The sequence below is a fragment of the Neovison vison genome, chromosome 1 (assembly GCF_020171115.1).
Source record: "Neovison vison isolate M4711 chromosome 1, ASM_NN_V1, whole genome shotgun sequence".
Lineage (NCBI taxonomy): Eukaryota > Metazoa > Chordata > Mammalia > Carnivora > Mustelidae > Neogale > Neogale vison.
The window spans coordinates 252,572,043-252,588,658 of NC_058091.1; positions in this window are offsets into that span (position 1 = coordinate 252,572,043).

The following is a 16,616-nucleotide window of genomic DNA, read 5'->3' on the forward strand; positions in this document are numbered from 1 at the left end:
ATTCTCAGTGCTTGGCATGTACTAGAGGTTGGTGTTTGCTTATGGAATGAGATGAGCCCCTGGATTTGGGAAGTATTTTCTGAGCTCTGGAGGGTGCCAAGTTCCAGCTTGATGTATAAATGATTCCATTTTTTTTTAAAGATTTTATTTATTTTTTTTGACAGAGATCACAAGTAGGCAGAGAGGCAGGCAGAGAGAGAGAGAGGGAAGCAGGCTCACCACCGAGCAGAGAGCCTGATGTGGGGCTCGATCCCAGGACCCCGGGATCATGACCTGAGCTAAAGGCAGGGGCTTAACCCACTGAGCTACCCAGGTGCCCCAAATGATTCCATTTTAGACTCTGTACTTAGTACTCCTCAGTCGAGTGGAGAGGTCAGTCATGGGCACTCATTACTGCATAAGGTAGAAACATTCCATGGAAGACCTGATGCAGGTAAGAGCACTTTCGTAGTTGGAAAGGGCTGTGGGCCAGTTTCAGTGGAGATAGCCTTTGAATTGACTTTAAAAGATGGGTGGGTAGAGGAGGATGGAAGATTGGGCCAGGCCAGTGGAGTCAGTCTTCTTGGGCCTGAGTGCTTCCAGCTTCACAAAGGATCATTGAGTCAAGCTGGGTTTTTATTCATTCTACAGATACTCTTCAGGCATGCTTGGAGTCAGGCACTGAGACCCAGTGGTGGCCTTGACAACTTTTGCCCTCAAGTGACCTGGGTCTAACTGGTCAACAGCCAAGGACACACGTGATAGTTCAGTGTGATGAAGGGCTGTATTGACTCAGGGCCTCTTAGGTGCATGTGAGAGACACTTGACTCCAACTGGTTCAAGTAGAAAGGTGATTCATTGGCTCATGTACCTTGAATATATTAAGGTGTGACTGGATCTAGGTTTCAGAATAGGTCCTTAGAAAATTGTGTCTCCCCATCTCTTCTTGTCTGTTTTTCTCTGGTTGTCTTTACCCTCTGGTGGGCTGTCTCTTTGCGATATCTCAGGTAGCTCTTGGCAGCTTCTGGCTTCCCTTTTACCAGTTCAGAAACCCTAGCAGAAAGAGTGTGCCACTTTCTCAATGGTTTGCTCTGATGTCATGGGACTTAGTCTCATTGGATGTCTTTGGTCCCATGCATTCATTGGGATCAAGGGGGTCATCTGCCTACCCTGCATGGGGTTGGGAAAGTATAGGGCATATAGTTCTGCCCACATCACATGGACTGAGTTGGTAGCTGGTGGGGTGTGGGTGTGAATCCCCAAGGAAATCTACATGTAGTTACCGGAGGCAGGTAGAATGGATGTTTAGGCAAATTCACAGATGTCCATTACAGCTACCACGTGGGAATAGATTAATTCACCAGTTAGGAGGCCTGGTCTGTGGCTCTGGTTCCCAGAGATGGAATCCCAGGTTCAGCTTTTACAAGTTGTGTGACCGGCTCACTCACTGGTCGGTCTGAGTCTCAGTGTCCCCGCATCCACAGTGGGAGCAATGGATCACACTGTAGGCTGGGATCGGTGTGAAAGCACCCCCTAGAGGGTCAGGCGAGCTCCAGCAGGTGTCAACTCCAATTGGCTGCTGCACGAAGTCTGCAGTCTCTGCATGGCTGCCCAGCCAGTTCTGGGGCGGCTGTCCGCGGACAGGCAGCCATTGGCCTCCGGGTTCAGGTTCTCCATCTGCCACTCACTGGCCACGTTGTCCTTCTCCCTGAAGTGAGGACCATCGCTCTTGCCCCCCGGGTTGTTGGGAGAAGTGATGAGGGGACACGTAGACAGCGCCCGGCACATGCCTGTCTGTAACTAATGATGGCCGTGCTCTGGGCACAGTTAGTTCTCCAGAGCACGTTCGGAGTCCAGGTGTGAACTCTGGCAGGACAGGCCATGTGCTGTGGGAACAAACAACCATCCTTCTGCATAGAGTGCATTTGGCCATCAGCAGGGGCCTTGGGAGGAGTGGTGAGGCCTGGCCCTTCAGTCCTTCCTTTCAACTGGGGGAGGGTACACCCCTCCCCAGAGAGGTTCATGTTTCCCTGTTAATTACCCCTCAGGCTCTACACTCAGCCTGTCTTTCATTTCCCCCACAAGGCTCTGAGCCAGACAGTTTGCACAGAATCTAATCTGGAGTGTGTTAACTTTTCTCCCTCATCGTTGGCAGGGATCTGGAACGGCTCTGCATCAGGACAAGTTGTAAATAAACACACGTTTGCTTAACTGAAGCTCTTCCTCCTATCCCATAGCCTGGTCTTTGATTTGGGCAGTTTCAAGTCAGGGAACACAGAGTGTTTGGAAAAGACCCTGGAAATTATTTAACCCAGTCTATCCATTTTACAGAAGAGTAGATTGAAGGTGTTTAGTTAAGTTGCTTGTGTTTACATAGACAACTAGAGGCTACAGACAGATATCAGATCTTCTGACTCTTAGTCCAAACCTTTACCACAATAACCTAGTGCTTCGATCATTCACTCCATCCTTCAGCAACATAAGTTGAACATCTGGCCCTATTCTAGGCACTGCAGATGAGTTGAATAAGAAGCAATCTCTGTGCAACATGGGGGGTTTGGGGGTAAGAAAAGAATAAATGAAACAAGATGGGATTGGGCGGGAGATAAACCATAAGTGACTCTTAATCTCACAAAACAAACTGAGGGTTGCTGGGGGGAGGGGGGTTGGGAGAGGGGGGTGGGGTTATGGACATTGGGGAGAGTGTGCTATGGTGAGTGCTGTGAAGTGTGTAAACCTGGCAATTCACAGACCTGTACCCCTGGGGATAAAAATACATTATATGTTTATTTAAAAAATTAAAACACACACACACAAAAGAAGCAATCTCTGCTCTTGAAGTGCTTATGATCTCATCTGTCCATCCATTCAGCCATACATTATCTGTTCATCTTTCTGTCAGTCTCCTTTTCTGTCCACCTATCCATGAATAATACATCTGCTTATCTCTTTATCCAGTTGTATGGCCATCAGTGTGTCTGTATGGTCCCCAGTCCTGTGCTGGTGCTAGGGATCAAGATAAGTAGAAATCAGATAAATAAAATTCTGTGGGGTTTCACATATTGTGGAGGAGGACACAGGAAGCTGCCTCTGAAGTATGTGTGATGGGTTCTGGTTATATACGAAAGGGGACTTGCAGTTCTTCCTGTAACTTCAGAGAAGGCTCATTCTGAGGGTGAAAATAGAGCTGCACCTTGGGTAGGAGTTTCCTAGTGGGGAATATAGGAAAAAACCTTCTAGGCTGAGGGAACAACAGGGCAAAAGCGTGAGGGATACCTGGTGGGCTTCGGATGGGGAGGACTTCCATTTCACATCACAGCTTCTTCGAGGAGTAAACTGGCTGGCTGATAGTTGAGCCAGGATGTTGAAGGCTGCTTCAAAAGGACATTGAATATCCTACCTGAAGCCACGGTGTTACCCTGTGGGTATTTGGGAATCACTGTAGTTTTTAGGAAGGAGGAAGTAACTTAGGGCACTGGGCAGTTTAGAAAGATCATCTTGGGCAATAGGGTCAGGAGGAGAGACTCGAAGTACAGGAATGTTTAAGGCCTGTTCTGACAGCCCTAAGAGAATTGACATCAGGGCCTGAGTGAAAATGTGGCAGTTGAGATGGGGCCCAAGGGGTGGGGTTTGAATGACAGGAGGAAAAGAGTTAGCAGAATTTGATTGGTCTCTTACTTTGGTGGACCTTAAGAGAGAAAGGAGTCCGAGAAGACTCTGAGATGTCTGATGTGTGATGGGTTTGGCAATACCTTTGCTAAGTTCAAGACCGTAGGAACAAGATTTTTGGGGGGTGCAGGGACAATTATGCATTCATTTTTAGTCATGCTGCTTTTGAGGCATCTGTGAGATAGCTGGGGAGACATGGTAGATACAGTTAGTTGTAGTATCTGGAGCTAATGAGAGATGGGGCTGGGTGAGGACATGGTGAGCTGTCCAGAATGTGAAGTGTTGATTGCCTACAGAGCAGCATAAAGCTGGAGGCCAAGGCCTAGACCTTCTAACTGGGAGGACTGGTCTGTTGAACTGCAGCAGGCTCCCCAGAGAGGAAGACAGAGTGGTGAAATTGTGTGCATTTTGATAACTGTACCATGCTTATGTAAGTTGTTAACATCAGGGGGCTGGGTGAATGATATTTGGAAACGATCTGTACCATCTTTGCAACTCTTCTGTAAGTGTAAAATTATTTAAAAATAAAAATTAAAAAAGACCTGAAGTGAATTGTACTGGATGTAGCAGTAATCCTTTATATATGCATTATCTTTTTTTTTCTTACAGCTTCTTTGATGTACATATTGCCATACAATAAGCTACACATATTTGAAGTGTGTAGTTTGCTAAATTTTGGCATATGCATTCTCTCATGAAACCCATCACCACAATTAAAGTAGTGAACATACTCCTCATGACAAACAGTTCCTCATCTCTCTTTATCTCTATTCTCCAACTTCCTGCCACGTAACCACTGATCAACTTTGTGGCATTACAGATTAGTTTGCATTTTCTTTTCTTTTTTTTTTAAGATTTTATTTATTTGACAGAGAGAGAAACAGTGAGAGAGGGAACACAAGCAGGGGGAGTGGGAAAGGGAGAGCAGGCTTCTCACTGAGCAGGGAGCTTGATTTGGGGCTTGATCCCAGGACCCTGGGATCATGACCTTAGCTGAAGGCAGATGCTTAATCGACTGAGCCACCCAGGCACCCTTCTTTTCTTTTCTTTCTTTCCTTCCTTCCTTTTTTTTTTTTTTTAAAGATTTTTATTTATTTGAGAGAGAGAAACAGAGAGAGAGAAAGAGAATGAGCACACCAGCAGTGAGGAGGGGCAGAAGAGAGTGAGGAGCAGACTCCCAGGGAGCCTGATACTGCACTCTATCCCAGGACCCTGGGATCATGACCCGAGCTGGAGTCAGACATTGAACTGACTGAGCCACCCAGGTGCCCCACAGTTTGAATTTTCTAAAGTTGTAGGTAAATAGCATTATGTAGCTCTTGTTTTGCTTCATTCAAAGAGCATAGTTATTTTGAGATTGAGCATGGTGATCTTTGTATAAACAACATTCCTTTTTGTTGCTAAATAGTAGTCCATTGGATAGATGTAGCACACTTTGTTTATCCATTCACTTATTGATGGTCATTTGCTTTGTTTCCAGTTTTTGGCTATTACAAGCAAAGCTGCTATGAATATATGTGCATAACTCTTTGTATGAATATTTATTTCCTTTTCTCCTTTTCTCTTGGGTAAACACTTAAGAATGGAATGACTGGATCATATGATCAGTTTATGTTTAATTTCACCAGCATGAGAGTTCTGGTTCTTCCACCTCTCCGCCAACACTTGCTGTGGTCAGTCTTTTTAATTTAAGCCATTCTAATGGACATGTAATAATATCTCACTGTGATTATAATTAGCATTTCTGTAATGACTAATGATGTAGAGCATCTCTTAAAGTACTTATTTGCCATCTGTATATCTTCTTTCGTTAAGAGTCTGTTCAAATGTTTTGCTCATATTTTTAAAGATTGGGTTGTTTGTTTTCTTACTGCTGAGTTTTGAGAGTTCTTTATTTATTCTGGATAAAAGACATATGCTTCACAAGTATTTTCTCCCGGTGTGTAGCTTGTTTTATTTTCTTAAAAGTGTCTTTCAAAGAACAGAAGTGCTTCATTTTGATGGAGTCCAATTTATGTATTTGATCTTAATGGTCACGCTTCTGGTGTTAGATCTAAGGACTCTTTGATATGCTGTGCTACCGAGGGCCATGAAGACTTTTTCCTATGTTTTCTTCTAGATACTGTGTAGTTTTGGGTTTTACCTTTAGATCTATGACCCATTTTTTAAAAACTGAGATAAAACTGACATACAAGATTACATTGGCCCCATGTGTGCAACATAATGACTTGATATCCGTATGTGTTATGACATGTTCACTACAGTAAGTCTGGTTAACATCCCTCACCATAGTTACAACAACATTTTTTTGTATGTGTTGAAAACTTTTAAGATTTACTCTCTTAGCAACTTTCACATATGCAATATAAAATTATTAACTCTGGTCACCATGCTGTACGTTACATTCTAATGACGTAGGTATCTTATAACTGGAAGTTTGTATCTTTTGACTCCATTTGCCCTCTTAGTCCACCCTACCCTGTCTCTGGCAGCTACCAATCCTTTTTGTGTGTCTGTGTATTTTAGGTTTTTTTTAGATTTTAATTACGAGGGAGAGAGAGAGCATGCACACTCGGGGGAGGGGTAGAGGGAGAGGGAGAAACAGACTGCCCGCTGAGCAAGGAGCCTGATGTGGGGCTTGACCTGAGCTGAAGGCAGATGCTCAACTGACTGAGTCACCCAGGCTCAGTTTTTTTGTTTTTGTTTTTGTTTTTTTTTTAGATTGGACATACAAGGAAGATCATATAGTATTTGTTTTTCTCTGTGTAATCCATTTGTGAGTTATTTTTGTAGATGATAACAAGTATGGATTGACAATTTTTTTTAACATATGAATATCCGGTTGTTCCAGGATCATTTGTCAAGAAGGCTATCTTTACTGTATTCCCTTTGTACCTTGGTCAAAAACCCGTGTATGTGTGGGTGTATTTATTTATTTATTTATTTAAAAATTTTTTATTTTTTATAAACATATATTTTTATCCCCAGGGGTACAGGTCTGTGAATCGCCAGGTTTACACACTTCACAGCACTCACCAAAGCACATACCCTCCCCAATGTCCATAACCCCAACCCCTTTCTCCCAACCCCCCCTCCCCCCAGCAACCCTCAGTTTGTTTTGTGAGATTAAGAGTCACTTATGGGGGTGCCTGGGTGGCTCAGTGGGTTGAGCCGCTGCCTTCGGCTTGGGTCATGATCTCAGGGTCCTGGGATCGAGTCCCGCATCGGGCTCTCTGCTCAGCGGGGAGCCTGCTTCCTCCTCTCTCTCTGCTTGCCTCTCTGCCTACTTGTGACCTCTCTCTGTCAAATAAATAAAGAAAATCTTAAAAAAAAATAAATAAAAATTTAAAAAAAAAAAGAGTCACTTATGGTTTGTCTCCCTCCCAATCCCATCTTGTTTCATTTATTCTTCTCCTACCCACTTAAGCCCTCATGTTGCATCACCACTTCCTCATATCAGGGAGATCATATGATAGTTGTCTTTCTCTGCTTGACTTATTTCGCTAAGCATGATACGCTCTAGTTCCATCCACGTTGTCGCAAATGGCAAGATTTCATTTCTTTTGATGGCTGCATAGTATTCCATTGTGTATATATACCACATCTTCTTTATCCATTCATCTGTTGATGGACATCTAGGTTCTTTCCATAGTTTGGCTATTGTGGACATTGCTGCTATAAACATTCGGGTGCACGTGCCCCTTCGGATCACTACGTTTGTATCTTTAGGGTAAATACCAGTAGTGCAATTGCTGGGTCATAGGGCAGTTCTGTTTTCAACATTTTGAGGAACCTCCATGCTGTTTTCCAGATTGGTTGCACCAGCTTGCATTCCCACCAGCAGTGTAGGAGGGTTCCCCTTTCTCCGCATCCTCGCCAGCATCTGTCATTTCCTGACTTGTTGATTTTAGCCATTCTGACTGGTGTGAGGTGATATCTCATTGTGGTTTTGATTTGTATTTCCCTGATGCCGAGTGATATGGAGCACTTTTTCATGTGTCTGTTGGCCATCTGGATGTCTTCTTTGCAGAAATGTCTGTTCATGTCCTCTGCCCATTTCTTGATTGGATTATTTGTTCTTTGGGTGTTGAGTTTGCTAAGTTCTTTATAGATTTTGGACACTAGTCCTTTATCTGATATGTCGTTTGCAAATATTTTCTCTCATTCTGTTAGCTGTCTTTTGATTCTGTTAACTGTTTCCTTTGCTGTGCATGTGGGTGTATTTCTTGACTCTTTTCTGTTCTACTCATCTTTGTGGCTACTTTGATGCCAGTACCATGCTGTCTTGATTAATGCAATAATTCTTGAAATCAGGTGGTCTTAGCCCTTCAACTTTCTTTTTCAGAGTTGTGTGTGTGAGAATTCTAGCTCCTTTGCAATTCTGTATGAATTTTGGAATTAGCTTGTCAATTTATATAAAATCTTCCTGATATTTTGATTTGGACTGTGTTGACTATATGCATCCATTTGGGGAGAATTGACCGTTAATAATATTGAGTAGTCCAACCCAGTAACATGGTGATATATCCCTAGGTTTATAGTTTTTCCTTTAGTACTTTAAATATGTTGTCCATTGTCTGTCCTCTTGATTGCATTGTTTCTGATGAGAAGTCTGTTCTTATCTTTGGTTTCCTATAGGTGATGTGCTTTTTTTCTCTGTATTCAGATTTTCTCACTTACTGATTTTGAGCAGTTTTATTACAATGTGTCCTGGTATAGTTTTCTTGATGTTTCTTGTTCTTGGGAGTTTGTTGAGCTTCTTGAATCTATGTGTTTTCTTCAAATTTAGAATATTTTGGTTGTTGTTTCTTCAAATAGTTTTCTGTCCATCCTTGTCTTCTTTAGGAATTCCAGTTGCACATATAAATATGTACATATGTATATAGATGTATATATATCATCATTTAAAATTGTTCCATAGTTCACTGACACTATTTCATTATTTAAAATTAGTTTTTTGGGGCACCTGGCTGGCTCAATCAGAGGAGCATGTGACTCTGGATCTTGATGTTGTGAGTTCAAGCCTCATGTTGGGTGTAGAGATTACTTAAAATCAAAATCTTTCAAAATATTATTTTTTCTTTGTATGTTTTATTTTTGGATAGTTTCTATTTCTGTATCCTTAAGTTCACTAATATTTGCTTCTGTAATGACTGATTTTCTCTTAATCTCATACAGTGTATTTTTCATTAGATATTATAGTTTCCATTTTTAAAAATTAGGGCCTTTTAAAAATATATTTAAAAAATATGTTTTCCATGTCCCTAGTTAACTTTGTAAAAATATGGAATATTAAGAAAATAAATATACTATATCAAATACATTATAATATGTTATATTTTATGTTTATTATATTATATATAAATACATAAGTATAAATCATATATATTTTAACATAATATTGACTATTATAAAGTACTAATGTAATATATATAATATATATTAAAATACAGTAATTGTTTTAATGTCCTTCTTTGCTTATTCTAACATTTGTGTCAGTTCTAGATTGTCTAGTTCAGATTTTGATTGATTTTTCTCATTGTGGGTCATATTTTACTGGTTCTTTCCACGCCTATAAATCTTTTATTGGATGTCAAACATTGTGAATTTTACTTTGTTGGTTGCTGGCTATTTTAATATTTTTACAAAAAGTCTCGAGCTTTACTTTGGAAAGCAGTTTAATTACTTGAAAACAGTTTATTGTTTGTATCTTGCTTTCAAGATTACTACACAGGACCAGAGTGCATGTTAGTGAAGGGCTAGTCGTTCCTCATTATGAAGGCAGGACTGAGAGTGTTCTACCCAGACTCTGAAGCTTGAGGCTTTACAGACCGGATGGTAGGAGCAGGCACTGTTCCCAGCCTGTGCAAGGACCCACAGCTGTCCCTCTAGCGCTGTCAGAGAGCCAGTGCTTTCCGGCCTCAGCAGGTCTCCTCACACACTCACATGCACGGCTCAGTGCTCTGCCACAGAGTTTTCCTCATGGGCTCACTCCTCTCTGGCATCTGTGCTTCGTCCTGTGGACCCCAAGTGTCTCCCAGCTCTCAGCTTTGTCTCCTCAGTGCAGTCATCTGCCAACCGGTATCTCCCTGCTCCCTGAGTCACAGCCTAGACTCGCCCTCCAGGCAGTGAGGTAAGGCAACTGGAGGGCTCACTTCATTCATTTGCTCTCACAAGGGTCATTATCCTTTGTTGCTTTATATCCACTGTCTTGAAAATGGTTGTTTCATATTTTCACTGTTTTGTTGTTGTTGCTGTCAGATGGGAGGTTAAATCTGTTCCATTATTCCCACTTGCTGGAAGCAGAAATGTTCATTACCTTTTTATTCCATTATTTTGTTTTCAAAATCCATCTTCGAAGAAACCTTCCTCTGTGACAACCAACAGCTTGACAAAGTATGTTCCTGTTTTCCTGTGATTGTTTTGCTTCTCCGAGCAAGCCTGTGAGGCGGGTGTCAGATCATTCCATTTGACAGATGAAGGCACCTAGCCACAGAAAGGCAAAGGGACTTGTCCAACATCACACAGTCTAAGAAGGATTAAGTCTCATCCCCATTCACTGTGCTGCCCTTGTAGTTCCCAGGAGGGGAAACAGAGTCACATGAAGTAAGGGCTGGTGTTATGTATCTTTAGAAGTATTTATTGGGAGAAGCTAAATAGGTGGGCTCAGAGGGCATAATTTCGAGGTCACAGAGCTAGTGAGCCTGAAGCTTGCAGAGGGTCAGGAATCTCAGTGAGTGGTCTTCCTACTACACTGCCCCTCAACCCACTTCAGAGTATCTTCTAGCTAACGACTCCTGCCACGCAGGAGAATTGGGCTTTTTGCCAGAGCTGTGGACCTGCAGGTCTGGAAATTGGCCTGGCTTTGTGAGCCTTCTTGGGCAGAGGGGGAGGGGAAAGTAGTGGGGACTGGAAAGCACTGACTGCTCAGTGTGGGAGTGATGGGAGGGGGGTGGGGAGGCAAAGGGGACACTGGAAGGCCAGAGGTGAGCTAGTGGGAGCTGTGGGTAGGAGCATGGCACCAGGGGGCAGGGGCTGTGTCCATCTGGTTCTCAGGGTCTCCTGCCTTGTATGATTCTTCCTGCTCCCACCCTTCTCTGAGTGAGGAAAGTGGGGAAATAAAATAATAAGGAAGGTGAGGTGTTAGAGAGATAGACAGCTTGCCGGCCTGGGCAGCACAGATGACTGGAGGGTGGGGAGGGTGGTTTGGGAGGGGAGTGTGCAGATCTGAACTCTCAGAAACTGGGGTGGAGGGGACTCAGCCTGGGTGTGCAGAATTGCAGGTGAGGGTACTGGAGGGTGATACCAAGGGACAGGTGCTCCCTGGGAAGAGGGTGATGTGGTCTTTTCTTGGCTATTGGGGAAGTTTTACATGTTCTTGGATAATTATTTTTAGCGAGATTGCCTTTTGACTGGGCTTTTAAAACTATAGATGGACACTTACTAAGTAGCTACTGTATGTTCCGAGCCCATTTCACATGTGTCAGTTCAGTTCATATCACAAGGACTTTCTGAGTTAGGGGCGGTTACTGACTCCACCTGATAACTGATGAATCCAAGTCTCAGGGACATGGTGGCTCACTCAAGCGCCTTCTGCTTTGATTTACTTTTTTCAAACAAGAGAGATATGCACAGGGGAGCCAGAGCCTGCTTAGAACTCACCTGTGGGTTTTTTGTTTTGTTTTCCTAGGACCTGCTCTTCAGCTTGGCAAATTTGGAGCTGGAGGGCTGGGTGAGGGTGGGAATGGCTTGGGAGGAAAAAAAAAGGAACTGAAGACACATTGGATGCCAAAGGAAAAAAGAAAACTTAAGGTATTTTCTTGCAACAACTCTGCCTTATAGATATGATGGAGGTTTCCTGTTATTTTGTCTACACACCCCAGCACCGGCTGCTGTCCAAGGTGGGGTCCATGTCTGGCCCTAGCTGTGGCAGGCAGGTGTGCCCTCTCCTTGGTCACAGTATGGGGTCATGGGAGAGCATGTGACCTAAACCAGGCCAATCACATCCTTTCATAGGATTTTTATTTTTTTAAGTGGAGCTGACAACCATGTTGTTTATCCCCTTAGGATAGCATAACACAGCACAGCTATCATTTGACAGACACATTCTTTACCCCGTGGAGACACTGACTTGAAAGAATGAAGCAGACATGCAGATAGACGCAAAGGGAAATAGGAAGTTCTAATGACATTTCTCTTTCCCCCTTCTGAAGGCCTGATTTCTGTTTAGAGGGCTGTGTAGCTCTGAACACACTGACTCCACTCAGCCCTCTGACTCCAGAAGGGCCACTTGACCTGGGTGAGACTGCGCAGCACATTCCCCGACCCCACCACAGAAATTGCCAGAGATAGGCAGTACCAAAGCTGTCCAGTCATTTTACCTTAATCACCTCTTTAAAGGCCCTGTCTCCAAATACAGTCCCGTTTCAAGGTCCTTGGGGTTAAGTCTTCAACATACGAATTTTGGGAGACCACACAGTTGAGCACAAAGCACTCTCCCAGATGGAATTTTTTTTTTTAAAGATTTTATTTTTTATTTATTTTTTTTGACAGAGATCACAAGTAGGCAGAGGCAGGCAGAGAGAGGGGGGGAAGCAGGCTCCCTGCTGAGCAGAGAGCCCAATTCGAGGCTCGATCCCAATACCCTGGGATCATGACCTGAGCTAAAGGCAGAGGCTTTAACCCACTGAGCTTCACTTCCTCCAAATCTTAATAACTTTGATCTACTAAAAGGTCTTATTGCTAGACACAGTAAGACTGGGTGAAAGGAAGGAGAAGGTCTTGGGGAGGACTACTGGCTGTGGAGTCAGGCAGAGATCCAATCTTGACATCACTCCCAATACCAGCTATGCGACTTTGGGCATATGAATTGGGTCTCAGATTCTTTATCTGCCAAGGGAAATAATAATTGTATTGGTCACAATTCTAGTTATAAGTCACAAAACTTGAGCTTGAGCAAAGGTGAACTTTTGGTCTGACGTGGGTTGAGCAGGTGCACGTTCCTCTGCTCCCTCACCACAGGCCTCTGCAGTGACAAAGAAAGCTTTAAGGACTATTCACTCACGATGACTAGAGAATGGGAGAGGATATGACAGCATCAAAACTATGGGTCCTGGAAAGAAGCTGGCTGGATGATAACTGTCTTAGCAGACCAGAAGGAACAGAAAGCTAGGCCATCCGTGTGGGGGAAACCCAGAAGCTGGCCAGTTAGCACCGTACATCTCCAGCGAGGCTCTGGGATTAAAGGCACCAAGTACCTCCGCGCCTCTGTCTTGTCTGCCAACTCTGCAGTTTGCAGAGTAGTGGACACCGCGTGCCTTTCCCGAATCCAGCTCTTCCCGAATCCAGCTCTTCTTCCTACTTTCTAACTGGGGCTTCAGCCTCTAGTTGGGCATCTGTGGCCAGCCAAACAGCCCGTGGCAGGGGCCAGCGCACTGCAGTGGCCCTGTTTCCCCTCATTGTCACGTGTGCTCTGTGTGGTTCCTCGGACAAGCACATTACAGTGGCTAGCACTTTTGGGGCGTCCCGGTCCACACACGGCAGTCTTCGGGTATCTGACATACGGGCCACCCCTCCGCACATGCAGGCTGATAACCAGCTCAAGACCTCCCTTGTGGACATCTCCTTCCTCCAAACCTTTTTCTTGGGATTGTGGATGGAAGTTTTTGGTAAGGAGTGCCTGCAGTGTGCCTGTGCTAGGCCAGTGGGAGGCAGAGGTGAGTCCACCTGGCTGTAATCCCTCGGTGAGGGGAGCTTTCTACACGGGAAAGTGGCACTGTGAGAGGATTTGGCATAATGGGATTTGGCCCGAATTATCCTCGAACTCCTTAGGCCTGGGTCTGTAGAATGCTTTCTGTAGCTGAAATTGAAACAGTAAAACAATTTGTGGCACTCACTGGGGATATCTTGGGAAATGTTTCCAGGACTTTAGCGTTTCCTGAGGGCTTTCACTATTTCATTTGATCCAGTCTGTTAAATGAGCAATAATCTCATTTTCCTGGTGGGCACAGCCAAGGCTCATAGAAAATAAGGACCTCAGAGTTGCACAGGCTGGGACAAGGTCTCTTGAGTCCAGTCTGTCTTCCCTGCTTGTCACACAGCGGCTTGGGTAGGTTAGCGTCAGTGCACATGGACAGTACTTGATCAGCAGATGATCGTGCTGATGTCCTCGGATCCGCCGTCAACCCCGTGAGGTCAGCCTCCCCATCCCCACCTCAGTACGGTGACTGGGGCTCAGAGGGCTGAGGGGACTTGTCCAGAGACACAAGCTAGGAAGCTCAGGAAGGCTACTGCAGAGGATCCAAGAGCTCCTTGCAGTCATCTGCAAAGTGGTTACATTTGCACTTCTGTCCCTTCTTCAGAGTGAAGGGCCTAAAACTTTCAACAGATCCTCAAAGATCAGTGATCCAAAATGATAAAGAAGCACTAACTTAACCTGAGGTCTTTCTGATTCCAAAGCATGTGCTCTGAGGCCTCCTCCATTTGATCCTAAGTGAAAGGTGAAAAGAACATCCTTTAAAGTCAAAGTGATGAGCTTTGGGACTATATCCTGGCTCTGCCACTGACTCTTTGTGGGACTTCATTTCCTTATTTGTAAAATTGGGATTCATTTATTCAACAAATATTTTTTAAAAACATTTTATTTATTTATTTGAGAGAGAAACAGTGAGAGAGAGTATGAATGAGGAGAAGGTCATTCAGGTCAAGACCTGAATGAAGGGGACCATCACATGGCCATCAGGGCCATCAGGAGGGAGAGCATTCCAGGAAAAGGGGGAAGAAGGGTATGCCATAAATTCACTCATTTAAAGTATACAATTCAGCGACTTTTAGTATATCCAAAGAATATGCAACCATCTCCACAGTCAATTTTTAAAACATTTTCATCACCTCAAACTATATATACCTTTTAGCTATCACCCCACAGCTCCCCACAATATCCCCCTTCCCCCTGGCCTAAGCAGCCACAAATTTACTTTCTGTCTCTATGGACTCACCTCCTGGACATTTCATATAAATGGAATCATATAATATGTGGCCTTAAAGACTTGAGGGTGCTCTCTATGGTCTGGATACAGATTGTTCTAAGTCAGTTACGAGATTTGCAAACAAACTCTCCCAAGCATGTGGTCTTTAAATTCTCTTAAGTGTCTTTTGAAGAGCAGGAATTTTTTTCATGATGTCCAATTTACCAACTTTATTCGAGTCATTGTTTTAGTGTTATAGCTAAGAAATCTTTGCCTAGCCCATGATCGTAAAGATTTTCTCCTATGTTTGCTCAGCAAGACTTTTTTTTCTAAAGACCAGAAATGTGTTTTTCATGTGAAAAATCTCAGTTTGTGTGTGTGTGTGTTTTTTTTAAAGATTTTATTTTATTTATTTGACAGACAGAGATCACAAGCAGGCAGAGAGGCCAGCAGAGCGGGGCGGGGTGGGGGGACGGGGAGCAGGCTCCCTGCTGAGCAGAAAGCCCAATGTGGGGCTCGATTCCAGGACCCTGGGATCACGACCCGAGCTGAAGGCAGACGCTTTAACCCACTGAGCCACCCAGGCGCCCTTAGTTTGTGTTTTTAAAAGATAACATGTCTATGGGCTAGAAAAGGACCACAGGCTACCAGTGTTCATACATTAGTTTATATTATATGCAAAATTATATTGCAAATAGGTGCTTATATTTGGCTGTTTTTTATCTCTTAAAACAGGAATTTCAGGTTCACCTGGGTGGCTCAGTGGGTTAAAGCCTCTGCTTTCAGCTCAGGTCATGATCTTGGGGTCCTGGGATCGAGCCCCATGTTGGGCTCTCTGCTCAGCGGAGAGCCTGGTCCTTCTCTCTCTCTGCCTAGTTGTGATCTCTGTCTGTCAAATAAATAAATAAATCTTTACAAAAACAACAACAACAGGAATTTCATATGCTTCAACTGAATGCTCTTTATGCATTGCTAAATTATAGGCAACCAACCGAGTCCCAGATGTCTGTGTGTTACAGTGGTATATCTTGTCCCTCCTTCCTCCCTACCTACCTTCCTTCCTTTCTAAGATTTTATTTACTTATTTGAGAGAGAGAGAGAGTGAGTGAGAGAGAGAGCACAAGCTAGGGACAGAGGCAGAGGGAGAGGGGGAAGCAGACTCCCTGCTGAACAGGGAGCCCAATGTGGGACTTGATCCCAGGATCCCCGGCTCGTGACCTGAGCCGAAAGCAGACACTTAACCGACTGAGCAACCCGGACGCCCCGTCCTTTTTTTTTTTTTTTTAATTTCTATTTCTCTGGTCAGGTCCATTGAGTTTGCTAAGCTATCCTTCCAACAGATGAAAAAACCAACAACTAGTGAAGTAAAATGTCTTGCCTGAGGACACCCAGCAGGGCACCACCCGAGCAGACTGATTATAACCCTCAGAAGTCACCCATCACTGTGCTCTCCAAAGCAGAGGCCTCTGCAAACACACTTGAACTTCACATTTTAAATAAGTTTAACTGTTTAAACATTGTAATAAATGCAGCAAGAGCCTCAGATATGAGGCATGCTTAATATTAACATTTTGGAGATGACCAGTATAGTTTCTTAAGTTATCTGTTAACTGAGGTATGTATAGGCTTGACCCTAAAGTTTCTCCTTTTATTTCTGTTTGTAATTGAAAAGAATACTGAAATTACAAAGGAAATTTTTAAATACCACTGCGATGTCCAACTCCTTTTCATTGTAACCAGGGATTATCTTCATAGTTACCACTTAAAAAAGAGTAGGGGGGCGCCTGGGTGGCTCAGTTGGTTGAGTGACTGCCTTGGGCTCAGGTCATGATCCCGGACTTCCAGGATTGAGTCCTGCATCGGGGTCTCAGCTCCTTGGGGAGTCTGCTTCTCCCTCTGACCTTCTCCTCTCCCATGCTCTCTCTCACTCATTCTCTCTCAAATAAATAAATAAAATCTTTTTAAAAAAAAGAGTTGGGCTTTAAAAAGTCATTGCTGAGG